The sequence below is a fragment of the Ictidomys tridecemlineatus genome, chromosome 16, assembly GCF_052094955.1.
Source record: "Ictidomys tridecemlineatus isolate mIctTri1 chromosome 16, mIctTri1.hap1, whole genome shotgun sequence".
NCBI lineage: Eukaryota > Metazoa > Chordata > Mammalia > Rodentia > Sciuridae > Ictidomys > Ictidomys tridecemlineatus.
The window spans coordinates 35,569,355-35,582,932 of NC_135492.1; the positions used below are offsets into that span (position 1 = coordinate 35,569,355).

Here is a 13,578-nt window from a genome sequence, read left to right on the forward strand (position 1 = left end):
CAATCTGTATATGGGGTAAAAATGGGAGTTCATAATCCACTTGAATCAAATGTATTAAATATGATATGTCAAGAGCTTTGTAATGTTTTGAACAATTAATAATAAAAAAAGAAAGATAAATGGCTTCTATTCTTCCCCTGCCCCTAAGAAGACTTGCTTGGACACTGAGGACCTCCAGATTGCCACATCATGTATGTCTTAAATTCTCAGATATTAGGTCAAATTTTAAACAGCTGAATAAGACCTTCTGCTTGATATCTCTTGACTTTTAGAATTCTACAAGAGCGGTTCATTGCAGTTTATGACAATGACCTGAACTCACCTAACCCTTAAAGCAGATATGAATGTAGAAAGGACAGCTCCTTCTACCCCCATTTTAGAGAAAAAGACTGACATTTAGAAATATTAAATGACTTATTTCTGACCCCACATTTGGTATCTGGGTAGAGCTGGGATTTTCATGCTGGTCTTCTGACACTTGAGCCTTTTAAAAAACATTCCCAATGTACCTAGCGATATCTTACAGCAATCAGCAGATGCTTCTCCTTTTTTCTGACTTCTCAGTGTCCTGGCTATGTCTTGATCCTTTTCCCTTAAGGTGTTTCTGGGTAGTCATCACAGTTCTGTTTCTTTCCCACATTCTTCTATTTGGAAATCTTTCCAGGTCTCTGTTGTTGATATGAGACACCTCTCCTCCTGTCCTCTTTTCTCAGCACTTTTTAATATCCCTGTGTCTTTAATCACCTTCTGCCTCTTATGTGCTTGGCTCTCTGATATAAAAGATCTCGGTCACTCATATCTCTTCCTGATCACAATGCTGTTTGCACAGGTGACAACTTTTCATTTAAATGCAATTGAAATTAGCACTTTTGGATCAAAATACAATACTGACAGGGTAAAAAAGCAACCTACAGCATGGAAGAAAATACTGGAAAATCATGTTTTTAATAAGTGATTAATATTCAAAATATATAAAGAGTTTCTGCAACTCAACAAAAACACAAAACAAAATCCAAATAACCCAATTAAAAAATAGACAAAGGACTCAGACTTTTCTCTAAAAAAGTTATATTTTTGACATAGAAATACATGGAAAGATGGTGAATATCCTTAATCATTAGGGAAATGCAACTCAAACTCAAAATCATATATTACTCCACCATCATCAGGATGGTCATTTTGAAAAATAACAATTCCTTGGCAGCATTAAAGAAAGAATGAAAGAAATCCTGAAAAATAGCAGGTGTTGACATGGATGTGTATGAATTAGAACCCTTGTGCACTGTTAGTGTAGTTCAACATGGAGCAATCATTATGGAGAACAGTATGGAGGTTCCTCAAAAAGAATTATATATAAAATCACCATATACTGTAGTAAATTCCCCTTTGGGTATATATTGAAAATAATTGACAGTAAGGCATGCAGAAAGATATTTATACTCTGATATTCCTAGCAGCATTATTAGTAATAGACAAAGGTAGAAACAACCCAAATGTCTATCAAGAGCTAAAAGGATAAACAAAATGTTCTGTGTCAGCCCAGAGGAATCTGTGTGTATGTGTGTGTGTGTGTGTGTGTGTGTGTGTGTGTGTGTGTGTGTGTAGGGGGTACTGGGGGTTAAACTCAGGGGCACTCAGTCACGGAGCCACATCCCCAGCCTTATTTTGTATTTGATTTAGAGACAGGGTCTCACTGAGTTGCTTAGCACCTCCCCGTTGCTGAGGCTGGATTTGAACTCGCGATCCTCCTATCTCAGCCTCCTGAACCACTGGAATCACAACTGTGTCACCGTGACTGGCCCAGAGGAATCTTATTCAGCCTCACAAAGGAAAGAAATTCTGTTATATTCTACAACGTGGATGAACCTTGAAGACATCGTGTTAAGTGAAATAAGCCAGACACAAAAGAACATATGTGCTATGTTTCTATTTATATGAGGAGCCTAGAGTGTTCAAATTTATGGAGACAGGAAGTAGAATATTGATTACAAGCATCTAGCAGGGGGGAGAAAGAATGGGAGTCATTGTTAAATAAATACAGAGTTTCAGGTTGGCACAATAAAAACGTTTTGGAGATGGCTGGTGATAAGGGTTGCACAGCAGTATGAATGTCCCTAATGTCACCAAACTGGACACTTAAAAATGGCTACACTGGCAGACTGAAAGGAAACTGAATCAAACAATACAGAGGACATCCATAATGTTCCTTGTGATCTCTGGTAGTGGTGGAACACACTAATTCCAGAGATGGCCAGCCATAAAACTGAACTTCACTAAGGAGGCATAGAACCTTGAGCAGGTGACTGAGCTCACCAAGCCTCACTCCCTAGCTTGATAACTGGCATAACAGTAGGAAAAACCCTGTGGGTCTGGTTATGAGGATGAGATCAGGACTGCAGAAATCTTAGCAAGTGCCTGAACTACAGCAGGACTTCAGCAAACTGAAGCTATTATGGTGATTTCACATATTTGACATATGCTAAATAATCAGGACAATTTATGGAGTTTCTCGATGAGTTCTTTGCATCCTGGGCTATCGCCTGGGATGGAATCTCTGTGCAGTCATCCATTGGCAGGGACATACAGAGTCTTAATGTCTTCGGTTTGCTTTAGCCTTACTCCCCCATCATCTGCCTAATTAACTCAGACCTTCAAAGGATGAGCAAACCAGATAGGTGAGGCTTGGCAGCCATCCTTGGCAGAAATACACTGCATGGATATAACTCAGAAGCCATTTTTTTTCACTGTGCATTTTTGGCCTCACCCTGTAGTCCTGGCCTCGTATGCCTGGGTGTGCATTGGGGCTGATGACATTTGGGACACATTTTGTGATATGATTAAGTCAGAGGCTGCACAGGGTATTATTTAATTAGGACACACATATCTGCATTCCCATGTAAGAGGTTGTTTCTTATCTTGCTATGCAATTCCACAGAGCATATCTGAGGGTAGGGTTCCCTTTGAATTCTGCAAAGGGTTTGTCCTCAGATCAGCATCACAGCTCTTAGAACATGAACAGAACAGGGTCCTTTTGGGATCACTGACTCGTGTGACTCAAAAAAGGAAAGATAGAGTAGCAAAGTGAAAAAGCTTGCTTAAACGTGGAGAATATATTGGTATGCATTTGTTCCTTAGGAATCTGAGCACATTTCACAATTTGTGTTATCTATGGAGGGTGGGTTACTAAGTAAATGCACCCGATGAATAAGATATTTCAGGTAAATGTTTAACCCGCTTTTGAGAACTAACTGTTTTTATAAAGGATTTAACTTGGCCAGTTTCTAAGAATACTGCAAAATCCTTTATTCTAGTCAAATTTATCTCATTTTCTCTCCCCTATCTGGTATAATCCTCCACTCCCTGGTTTATTATTTCCCAGATCTTTGATTTTATGCCTTTTTCACTGAGCAGGAAAGCCTGTTCCTCTCACTTCTAATGCCAAATAAGACATAAACATTGACAGGGCACCTAGCTAGCACTGTTGGAGTCTGTGTTAAGTGTGGGGTCACATTAAATCCAAGTAGTCATACATCTAGTGGTAATATTAGGGTTACTAATTACACCAAACTGTGTTTGAGTTTTGCTTCAAAAATGATGATGGAATTCAAAAGTAATGTGTTATTAAAGAAATCTCATTAAAAAGCAAGTAAAGCAACATGGAGAAATCCCTGGGTTCTGATATCGGGAGTGACTGAAAGTGAATCATATGCATATCAATTTGTGAATATTGGATGAAATGATACATCCTATTATGTATCATTTCTGAAGAAATAGGAATTTAAAAATTTTGAATGAAAATTTACTTCAAAATACATATCATGTCCCGTATGAATATACTTTCATTGATGTCAAACTGGGTCACTTACTGTAGAAATGTTAGGGTTAGTACTCAATATTCACAAAGTTCAGTTTGAGTACTCAGAAATGAACATGTATGTCAAGAAAATGAATATTTCTGAGAAATATCTTGTGAAAAGTTGATTATAAATCCACACAGATGGACATGAAAGAATCAAGGTAGTATATGACACATATATTTCATGTTTGCAAATCCATACTATATATTTAATATATTAAAATGTAATAGTACGTATGCCAATCGAAATTCCTAAGGGGATATAGAATCTTCACATATGTACCCAAAATATTCATTTCCTCTACATTGTTTCATGTATAAACTTGTTGAAGTGGCCCAGGTCCCTGCTGGCTCCTACTCACTAGCATCTCTGTTCTTCACCATGGTCAGGAATTCCACTCAGTCAAAAACGGCACTCGTTATTTATGTTTAATTTAAATAGAACTCAAAATTCCATTCCTCAGCCTATTTTTCCCCAAGACTACAATCTTCTGGTCTTTAGTCACAGGGAGGAGCATGGAGGGAGGAGGAGAAACCCTCACATGTGTCTTGCCCGCCTCGAGAAGCCAAGGAGATGCTGCTTCAGCACATACATGCAGGTCTACAGGAAGGCTGGCGTTGCTACTGAGAAGAAAGGCCCACAGAGTTCCTAGGCCACCAGGAGGGTCCAGGGTTAACCCACCTGCCCACAGAGCCACCACAAGCAGGTCAAGGGCAGACTCCTGCCCAGAGGGCCCCTGTGTGTCTGGCTAAGAGCCCAGTTAGCTTCCCACAACACATGAAGGAAATCGATGCTCAAAAGACAAGTCCCTATTTCCACTGAAGCTCCTTCCTGCTCTGCCCAGGAAGCCCACTGTGGGAATCCATGGGGGGAGGCTGAGTCCCACAAATCCACCCCTAACAGATGCAAAGGAAAGAAACCTCCTCAATGGCACTGACAAAGCTCAAGGACTCAACAGCCACGGCAGGTGACAGAACATCCCACCATCACGTGGGTTGCCCAACGCAAGCCCACTCCTCTTCCTCCTTGTTAATTGGTAGCCAGGTGCACTGAAGGCTCACCTCTTGCAGAAGAGACAGGTGGGCGGCCAGGAGAAGAGTGGGAACTTGGCTCGGCAGCAGCAGCAGATCTGTGAGGGAAGGCATGCTGGGGCTCAGCTGTGTTCACGGCCAACCATGGTCCTGCCCACACTGGCCTGCCCCTGACCTCCCATCAGGAGAGATCCACCTTTAGCTGTCCCCAGGCCTTACCTTCCCCCTCTTCAGGCTGCTGAAGAGCTCCTAGTCCTGGGCGAACTTCTCCATCTCGGCCTTCACCAGCACGTGACGCACACCCACCACCTCCTCCACAGTCAGGGCCAGGCTCTCCACGGGGTGGTGGAACTCCTGCACAGAGGGTCCTGCTCACGCAGCCCAAGAGCAGGGCCCCACCAGCTGCATCCCTTCCCTGGAACCAAGCACTCTGTGGCTTTCTGAAGTCAGACAGCTCCCACCTTCTCTGAGGATGCTTTGCTGCAGCAAAACTCCCCTGCTGGCTCTCCAGCTCCCGGTCCCCACCCTTGGCTGCCCATGCTCCCCAGCTCCCTAGTTGCCTGAAAACACACACCCTGGGCTTATCCACACCACCAGAGGACAGGCTGTGGTGCATGCCTATCATCCCAGAAACTTGGGGCAGGAGGATTGCAAGTTCAAAGCCAGCCTCAGGCAGAGAGAGGCGCTAAACAACTCAGCCCTATCTCTAAATAAAATACAAAATAGGGCTGAGAATGTGACTCAGTGGTCCAGTGCCCCTGAATTAAACCCCAGGTACCCCCCTCCCCCCAAAAGACTGCCAGAGTCCATTTCAAATCTTCCTCCCCTTGGAAGTCTTCAAACTGAGCTCTCTTTCCTCTCCACTGACCACGCAGTAGGTGCCCTGTCCATCCAGCATGGCACAGAGTCAGCCTGGTGCTACCTCCCAGTGCTCAGCATGGAACTCGTTGTGGACCTCACTGAGCTTCACTCCTCTGTCCATGGGGTGGATTTCAGCTCCTTTGAGGTAACATATATAAAGCCCATAGCCCGGTGCTGGGCACACAGAGCTCAAAAGGCCAGCTGTGTTCCCAGGGCCCAACCTGTGAGTGCCAGAGACAGAGCTGGGAGGGCGTCCTGTCTGGGTCTTCAGCAGGTCGTCCGTATGGGGCTTCGTGGCAGGGGAGGGGATCTGGACCCTGCTTTCCTCTCCACTTGGCCTAGAGCCTCTGGCTTTGGGTCCAGGCTCTGTGCCCATTGCCATGGCCAGGAGTTCTGCTTCAGGTCAACCATGGCCTGCAGGCAGGGGAGGCACCGTGTGTGCCAGAGCAAGCCTGGCAGCCACCAGCTCTGATTTTGATAGTCAAACTTTTGAGAAGCAGTTCCAGAATGTTAAAGCTGAATTTTAAAACATGTCTCTGATTCCTGGACCAAGAAGTGTTTCTCAATTCTTCTCCCCTTGGGAACAGGCTGGATCTGGTGACTCATGTGCAATTAATAGTGGAAGCATGGCTGAGACCTGATTGTCAAATACACTGCAGCTTTCACCTGGCCCTCTCCTGGTCCACTTGCTTGGGGGACGCAGCCACCATGTGGTGAGGATGTTCAGTGGTCCCCAAGGCTCTGAGTGGCATACCCCTAGCATGAGAGAAGCTGTCTGGGCAGCAGCTCCTGCAGCCCCCAGACAGCCTTCAAATGACACTGCAGCCCCTGCTGATAACCCAACTGCAAGCTTGGAAGACACAGCCAGGGCCCTGCTGGGCTGCTTCAGGATATGACATTCAGAAGCTTTAAGGAATAACAAATATTGATTTTTTTTTTTTGGAGGGGGGGGCGTACTAGGGATTGAACCCAGGAACGCTCTACCACTGAACTACATTTTAGCACTTTTTTTAATTTTTATTTTTACTTTTGGTGGGGATACCAGGGATTGAATTCAGGGGCACTGGACCACTGAGCCACATCCCCAGCCCTATTTTGTATTTTATTTAGAGACAGGGTCTCACTGAGTTGCTTAGTGCCTCACCATTGCTGAGGATGGCTTTGAGCTCACAATCCTCCTGTCTCAGCCTCCCTAGTTGCTGGGATTACAGGTATGCACTACTGTGCCTTTTTTTAATTATATATATATATATATATATATATATATATATATATATATATATATTAGATATATGTATATGGACTTGAAACCAGATATGCTTAACCACTGAGTCACATCCCCAGCTCTTTTTATGTTTTAGTTTGAGACAAGGTCTTGCTAAGAAGCTTATGGCCTCACTAAATTGCTGAGGCTGGCCTTGAAATTGTTACCCTCTTGTCTCAGCCTTCTGAGTTGATGGGATTATAGGTATGTGCACTTTATCTAGGCTGGCCTTGAACTGTGATCCTCCTGCCTCACCTGGGATTACAGGTGTAGCCCTCACACTTGACAATAAATGTTAATTTTTTATACATTTATTTTGTTTATTTGTTTTTATGTGGTGCTGAGGATTGAACCCAGGGCCTCACATGTGCTAGACAAGCTCTCTACCGCTGAGCCACAACCCAGCACATAATTTTTTTTAAATATCCATTTTTTAGTTGTAGGTAGACAAACAATCTTTATTTCATTTTTCTGTGGTACTGAGGATCAAACCCAGTGCTTTATGTGTGCTAGACAAGTACTCTACCACTGAGCCACAACCCCAGCACCTAAATGTTAATTTTTAAAAAGCCAAATGGGGATAACTGTTTGGGGAGTAGGGTACTAGAGATCGAACCCAGGGCCTTGCACATGCTAAGTCACACCTACCTGTTTATTGATTTATTTGTTTGTTTATTTTTAAAAATTTTGGTACCAGGAATTGAACCCAACGCTCTTAGCCTCCCTAGTTGAGGGAATCACATTCCCAGCCCTTTTTACTTTTTATTTTGAGACAGGGTCTCACTAAGTTGCTAAGACTGGCTGTGACTTGCAATCCTCCTGTCTCAGCCTCCCATGGCTGGGGTTACGGGCCTGTGCAGCTTGAGAAGGAATGTTAATGCAGGAACAGTAACTAACCCTGAAGGGACAAGGGTCACCGTCCAGTTAAAATCAACAGCACTGCCTTCCTTTCACACAGAACACTTTTCAAAGCATTTCCACACCTATTCTCAGAGGGGTGTCTTGCTGCCCACCACACCCAGCACCCCTCCACCTGCCTGAGTGCCTCTGAAGCTTCATTCATTTCTGTCACCTCGCTTGATAGAATCATATGTTGACAGGTCTGGGGCAGGGGCCTCAGAACAGGGGTAGGCAGAATCTCTGCACCACCCTGCATCAGACATGGTCTCTGCTGATAGACCAGGGAAATGTTGGCCAGGTTAGGGTCTCATCTCTCAGCATGTAGGTTACGCAGAAGACCCAGGAAGCAGCCTTCAGGGCTCACAGCTGCCTCAACTCACACACTCCTTGGGGTCACAGTGCCAATGTGCCCCAGCAGGGGGCAGCAAAGACCAATGTCCCAGACAGCACCAGCAGCACAACCCGAGGCTTCGGGGATAAGTCCAGACCCAGCCAGACCCCAGGAATGGAGCCTGGGTCTCCCTATCACCAGCTGGTGTTCAGACATCATAAAGATTCACTCAAGAGGTCCCCACAAGACCATCACTCACCAACCACAGGTGCCTGGCGTCTGGTGCAGAAGCCTCAAGTCTGTCTGCTGAGCTCAGGCTGCTGAGCTGGGGGGAGCTGAGATCCGGCTGGGATTGGACACTCACAGGACAGGAACCTGAAAGAACACAGGCTTGTGAGGGTCACCTGGCGGAGTGCTGGTTGGAGGGCTGCCTTGACGAACAGCTACAGGACTTAATACGGTCAGAGTGTCCATTACGCAACGCAGGTTCACTCTCACAGGATCAAGTCGTCTTTAAAATTGTTTTCAGTACCTGAGCTTCTGAGCTGGCTGGAGACACCATCGTGGTCATAAGCTCTGCAAGAAAAGATAGTGAGTCAGGTTCCCCCAACCACCCCAGGACCCAAGGACAGTCTGCTGCCCCTGCCTCACCTCACCATGACCCCAGGAGCCCACACACAGGCAGCTCCCCAGCACCCCTGCAGCTGCAATGGCCACCTGAGCCCACAGGAAGGTGGGATGCCCCGCCCCCAGCCCATTTCCCTGTAGGAAAATACAGTAATCCCCCCACTCTCCCAAGGAACCCCAGAAAGTTCATTGCCAGCTGAGCCAGCAGGTCACTTGCAAGTCCCTTCAGGAGCCAGCTCTGGGCAGGACACCTGGGTGCCAAGAGTGACTTTCCCTTTCTGCACTAGAGAAGGCAGACCCCAGTGCTCCCCAGTGCCTGCTCTGAAGAGTGGTCAGCAGTGCTGGTTAGTGGGTCCAGGCCTGCTTGGAGACAGAGGGAAAGGAGGGAGCAGCTCAGGTAGGTGGTGGCTGCAGGCAAGAAGCCGTGGTCTGAAGTGAGAAGCTGTGACATTGGGAACTGAGGTGGCCTGCCTTTGAGTTACACTGTCAGAAGAGACTTGGGCTCAGAGGAGCTCACAGGCTTTGCCTAGCTGGGAATGTCCACCTCGGACTGCGACTCCTGGATCTGAGGCCCACGTACAAGCTCAGTGTGATGCTGAGTGGCGGCAGGTAGTGAGTGGCATTTTGCAGGTGCTCATCCATGTATGCCGAATCCAACCCAGGAAGTGGGCAGCTCAGGCACCCATTCACAGATAAAGAGATAGAGGCTCAGAGATGACCTTCTGTGCTCCAAGGTATCACAGCTAGTGGCGGGGAGATAGTGCCAGAGCAAGGCAGGGAACCCCAGATACTGGACCACCAGTTGCTGCCCAAGCCTCCCCGCCCCCCAGGTTCCAAGGATGCCATGGAATGAGATGCAGAAACCTACCCACACATACGACGTGCAGGGGCACTAGAGTGGGCATGGGAGCTTCACTGTCTTCACTCCTACTAGAAAGAGGCGAGCCGTGGGAAGACAGACCTCAGGACTGTCTCTGCACAAACCTGCTAATGCCACAAACACTTTCAAAATGCCATCAAGAGCCAGGAGGATTTCCCAAGATAAAAGAGACTGCCACCCACTGCAGTAATGGGAACAGTCAAGGCCAGCATTGGTGAGGTCAGGAGAGGACAGCAGTGTGCAGCAGGCCACAGGCTCCTGTCCTGGGCCAGCGTCCTGCCTGCTGGGCAGTCAGGGAAGCTGGCATCCACAGCTGGCTCCAAGTAGTGGGGAGGTAGAAGCATCAGATCCAGGACCAAGGTGCTTCCTGGAGGCCAGTGCCTGGGTCATGCTGCTGGTCGGGAAGGGCAGGAGGGGCTGACTGAGAAGGGTGGCCGCCCTTCCCAGCTCTCTGCACACTGATGGCACACACAGTCTAGCTCTGCAGCCAGCTCTCTGTGGAAATGCTTTCAATTCTTGTGTTGCTGGCTCAAATAGTTCATATATTAGCAAAAACAACAACAACAAAAAAATCATGCCAAAATTAAAGTGTCTGTGAATCTTAATTGTTTTCAGTTGCAAGGACTTAGGAACTCTCCAGGGTTTGATGAGCAAGCTCGGCCTGCTGAGATGGGGGGTGAAGGAGATCTCTCGGGTAGGCCAAGCTGGGGCCTCCACGAAGCGGTCACAAAACGCCAGCAAGTTCCAGCCTCTGTCAGCCACTTGGTAGGGGTGGTGCCAGGAATCCCCCTCTGTGGTGAGGAAACTGGGGCTCAGGCAGACTCAGAGATTTGCCTGAGTCCACCCAGCTAATAAACGGCAGAGCTGGGTCCCCGCCAAGCGGAAGCACACTCCTGACCCACCCACCCAACAGTCCAGGTACGACTGCCCAGAGCTGCCCTCACTGGAGTAGACAGAAGCAGACGGAGGCAGCGGAACCAGGAGATCACGTGTCTATGGTGAGACCTCCAGAGGGGAGATGGAGCCAGACACAGGCTCCCACCACAATTCCCCAATCCCTGCCGTGGGCGGGACCGCTCAGGCACCTCCTCCTGCAGGAAGGACACCCTCGCCAGGGAAAAGGAAACCCACTCCAGATTCTCTTCCGTGGAATGTCAAGTGAGGAGAACTGAAGCGCTCGGCACTCCTCTGAACACTTTTCCGGTGGTGGAAAGACAGACTGCACCTGGAGGAGAGGTGCCCGGAGGACCTTCGCAGCTGCCCCCAGCTGCCTCCAGAGGATGCGCACAGCCCTGCGTGGCAGGTGAGAGGAGGTACCTGCACCTCTGCCCCGTCTGCCCCGGGAGGACTGGAGACATCAGATCCTGGCCAATCTGTGGCCCTCAGGCTCTGGGTGTCCTCCCTCGGACATCACTTTCTCACCTGCAGGACAGAGGTGACATCTACGTCTAACAGTGTCACCTCAGAGAGGTGCAGCAACAGAGGCATAGAAGCTTCCCGAGGCAGAAGGGTATGCAGAGCACCTACTGCGCTGTGGCAGGGCCTGGAGTCAGGACAGCCTGCCCAGAGCGTCATGTGGCCACAGCAGGCTGCAGAAACACAGCGTACGTGAGCCTGGTAGAAAGGAGAACTGGCCGCAGCTCAGGAAGGCCACCACCAAAGTCTCTCAAAACCATGGCCCCAGCCTTCCAAGATAGCAGTCTGCTTCCCGAAGCCTTGCCACACGGCATGATGCCACCTGCCACTCACTGTAGCACCTTCTTACCACAAGACACTGGAAATACACACACACACACACACACACACACACACACACACACACACACAGACAGGAACAGGGCATCCTGGAGTGGAATGGGAGGGCAGAGGGCAACTCTAGGTTTCAGAGCAGAAGCTGTGTGCTGGTGTGAGTGAAACTTTACACTGTGGCTAAGAGGCCAGTAGGTGGGGACCATAACACAGAGCTCTGGGATGCTACTCTCACTGCAAGTTCTGAATTTGGGTCTTGTGGACGCACTACAGAGTCAAGAAATAAATTCTTGCAAAAGGGTGCCACTCAACTTGCAGTGCTGCCCTGTCTCAGAGGTGGGATGGAGCCCAGAGCCAGCAGATTTTGGACCCAAACACCCTGTGTGCTCCCAGAAGCCCAGGGTCTCCACCACCTCGGTCCCCTCTCACGGGGAGACACCAACCCCATGGTCACTGTCAGGGTGAGTGAAACACACCCAGTGTTGGTGATTTCAGAGCTCTCCACAAAAGCTCATTCCACAGTCAGGACTCTAACTTCAAGACCCAGGCGGGCCCTCAGTGGAGCGTCAACTTTCAGGAGCTGGTCGACGCCCACAGGCAGGTTCAGAAGTCACAAGCGCTGTTTGTTCAGCAAACACAGAGTTCTGTGGGTCAAAGGAATACAGGTGTGTCACTCCTCCTGGGTCACTTCTCCCAATCCTCGGGCTGAGATCAGCACGATTCTCCACACACTCCCTAGGGGCTCCCATTAGTCCACTGGGCAAGGATCTAAGAAAAGACCAAAGTCAGGAGATTCAAGAAACTTGGGTGGAATGTGGATTCTAGAACCACTTGGAACATTCCTGGGCACCCACAAAGATCTACTGAAGTGGAATCCATGGGAGGGACCAGCACTATCCTCCTAGGTGAGGAGGTGTCCCACTGTCCTCCTAGGTGGAAAGGGGTCCCACTGTCTTACTAGGTCGGGAGGTGACCCACTGTCCTCCTAGGTGAGGAGATGTACCACTGTACTCCTAGGTGGGGAGGTGTCCCACTGTCCTCCTACCTAGAAAGGTATCCCACTGCCCTTCTAGGTGGGGAAGTGTCCCAGTATCCTCCTAGGGCGGGAGGTGTCCCATTGTCCTCCTAGGTGGGCATGTGTCCCACTGCCCTCCAAGGTGGGGAGGTGTCGCACAGTCCTCCTAGGTGGGGAGGTGTCCCACTGTAATCCTAGGTGGGAACATGTCCACTGTCCTCCTAGGTGGGGAGGTGTCCCACTGTCCTCCTAGGTGGAAAGGTGTCCCACTGTCCACCTAGGTGGGGAGTTGTTCCACTGTCCTCCTAGGTGGGGAGATGTTCCACTGTTCTCCTAGGTGGGGAGGTGTCCCACTGTCCTCCTAGGTGGGGAGGAGTCCCACTGTCCTTGTAGTTGAGGACGTGTCCCACTGTCCTCCTAGATGGGGAGGTGTTCCACTATTCTCCTGGTGGGGAGGTGTTCCACTGTCCTCCTAGGTGGGGAGGTGTCCCACTGTCCTCCTAGGTGGAGAGGTGTCCCACTGTTCTTCTAGGTGGGGAGGTGTCCCACTTTCCACCTAGGTGAAGAGGTGTTCCACTGTCCCTATAGGTGGGGAGATGTCCCACTGTTATACTAGGTGGGGAGGTGACCCACGGTACTCCTAGGTGGGGACGTGCCCTCTTGTCCTCCTAGGTCGGGAGGTGTCCCACTGTCCTCCTATGTGGGAAGATGTCCCACTGTCTTCCTAGGTGGGGAGGTGTCCCATTGTCCTCCCAAGTGGGGAGATGTCCCACTGTCATCCTAGGTAGGGAGATGACCCACTGTCCTCCTAGGTGAAGAGGTGTCCCACTGTCCGAATAGGTGGGGAGGTGTCCCTCCTCCTGGGTCACTTCTCCCAATCCTCGGGCTGAGATCAGCACGATTCTCCACACACTCCCCAGGGGCTCCCATTAGTCCACTGGGCAAGGATCTGAGAAAAGACCAAAGTCAGGAGATTCAAGAAACTTGGGTGGAATGTGGATTCTAGAACCACATGGAACATTCCAGGGCACCCACGAAGATCTACTGAAGTGGAATCCATGTG

At 48.9% G+C, this 13,578-nt stretch overlaps 1 long non-coding RNA gene across 1 annotated transcript; it reads right to left on the reverse strand.

The window, feature by feature from the left end:
- Positions 1-4,880: 4,880 nt before the first annotated feature.
- LOC144371532 (uncharacterized) lies at positions 4,881-8,620 on the reverse strand. Its single transcript, XR_013431483.1, has 3 exons — positions 8,504-8,620; positions 5,108-5,242; positions 4,881-4,986 (listed from the first exon to the last, which is right to left on the reverse strand). It is a non-coding gene; the product is annotated as an uncharacterized LOC144371532 (long non-coding RNA).
- Between the last annotated feature and the right edge of the window lie 4,958 nt (positions 8,621-13,578).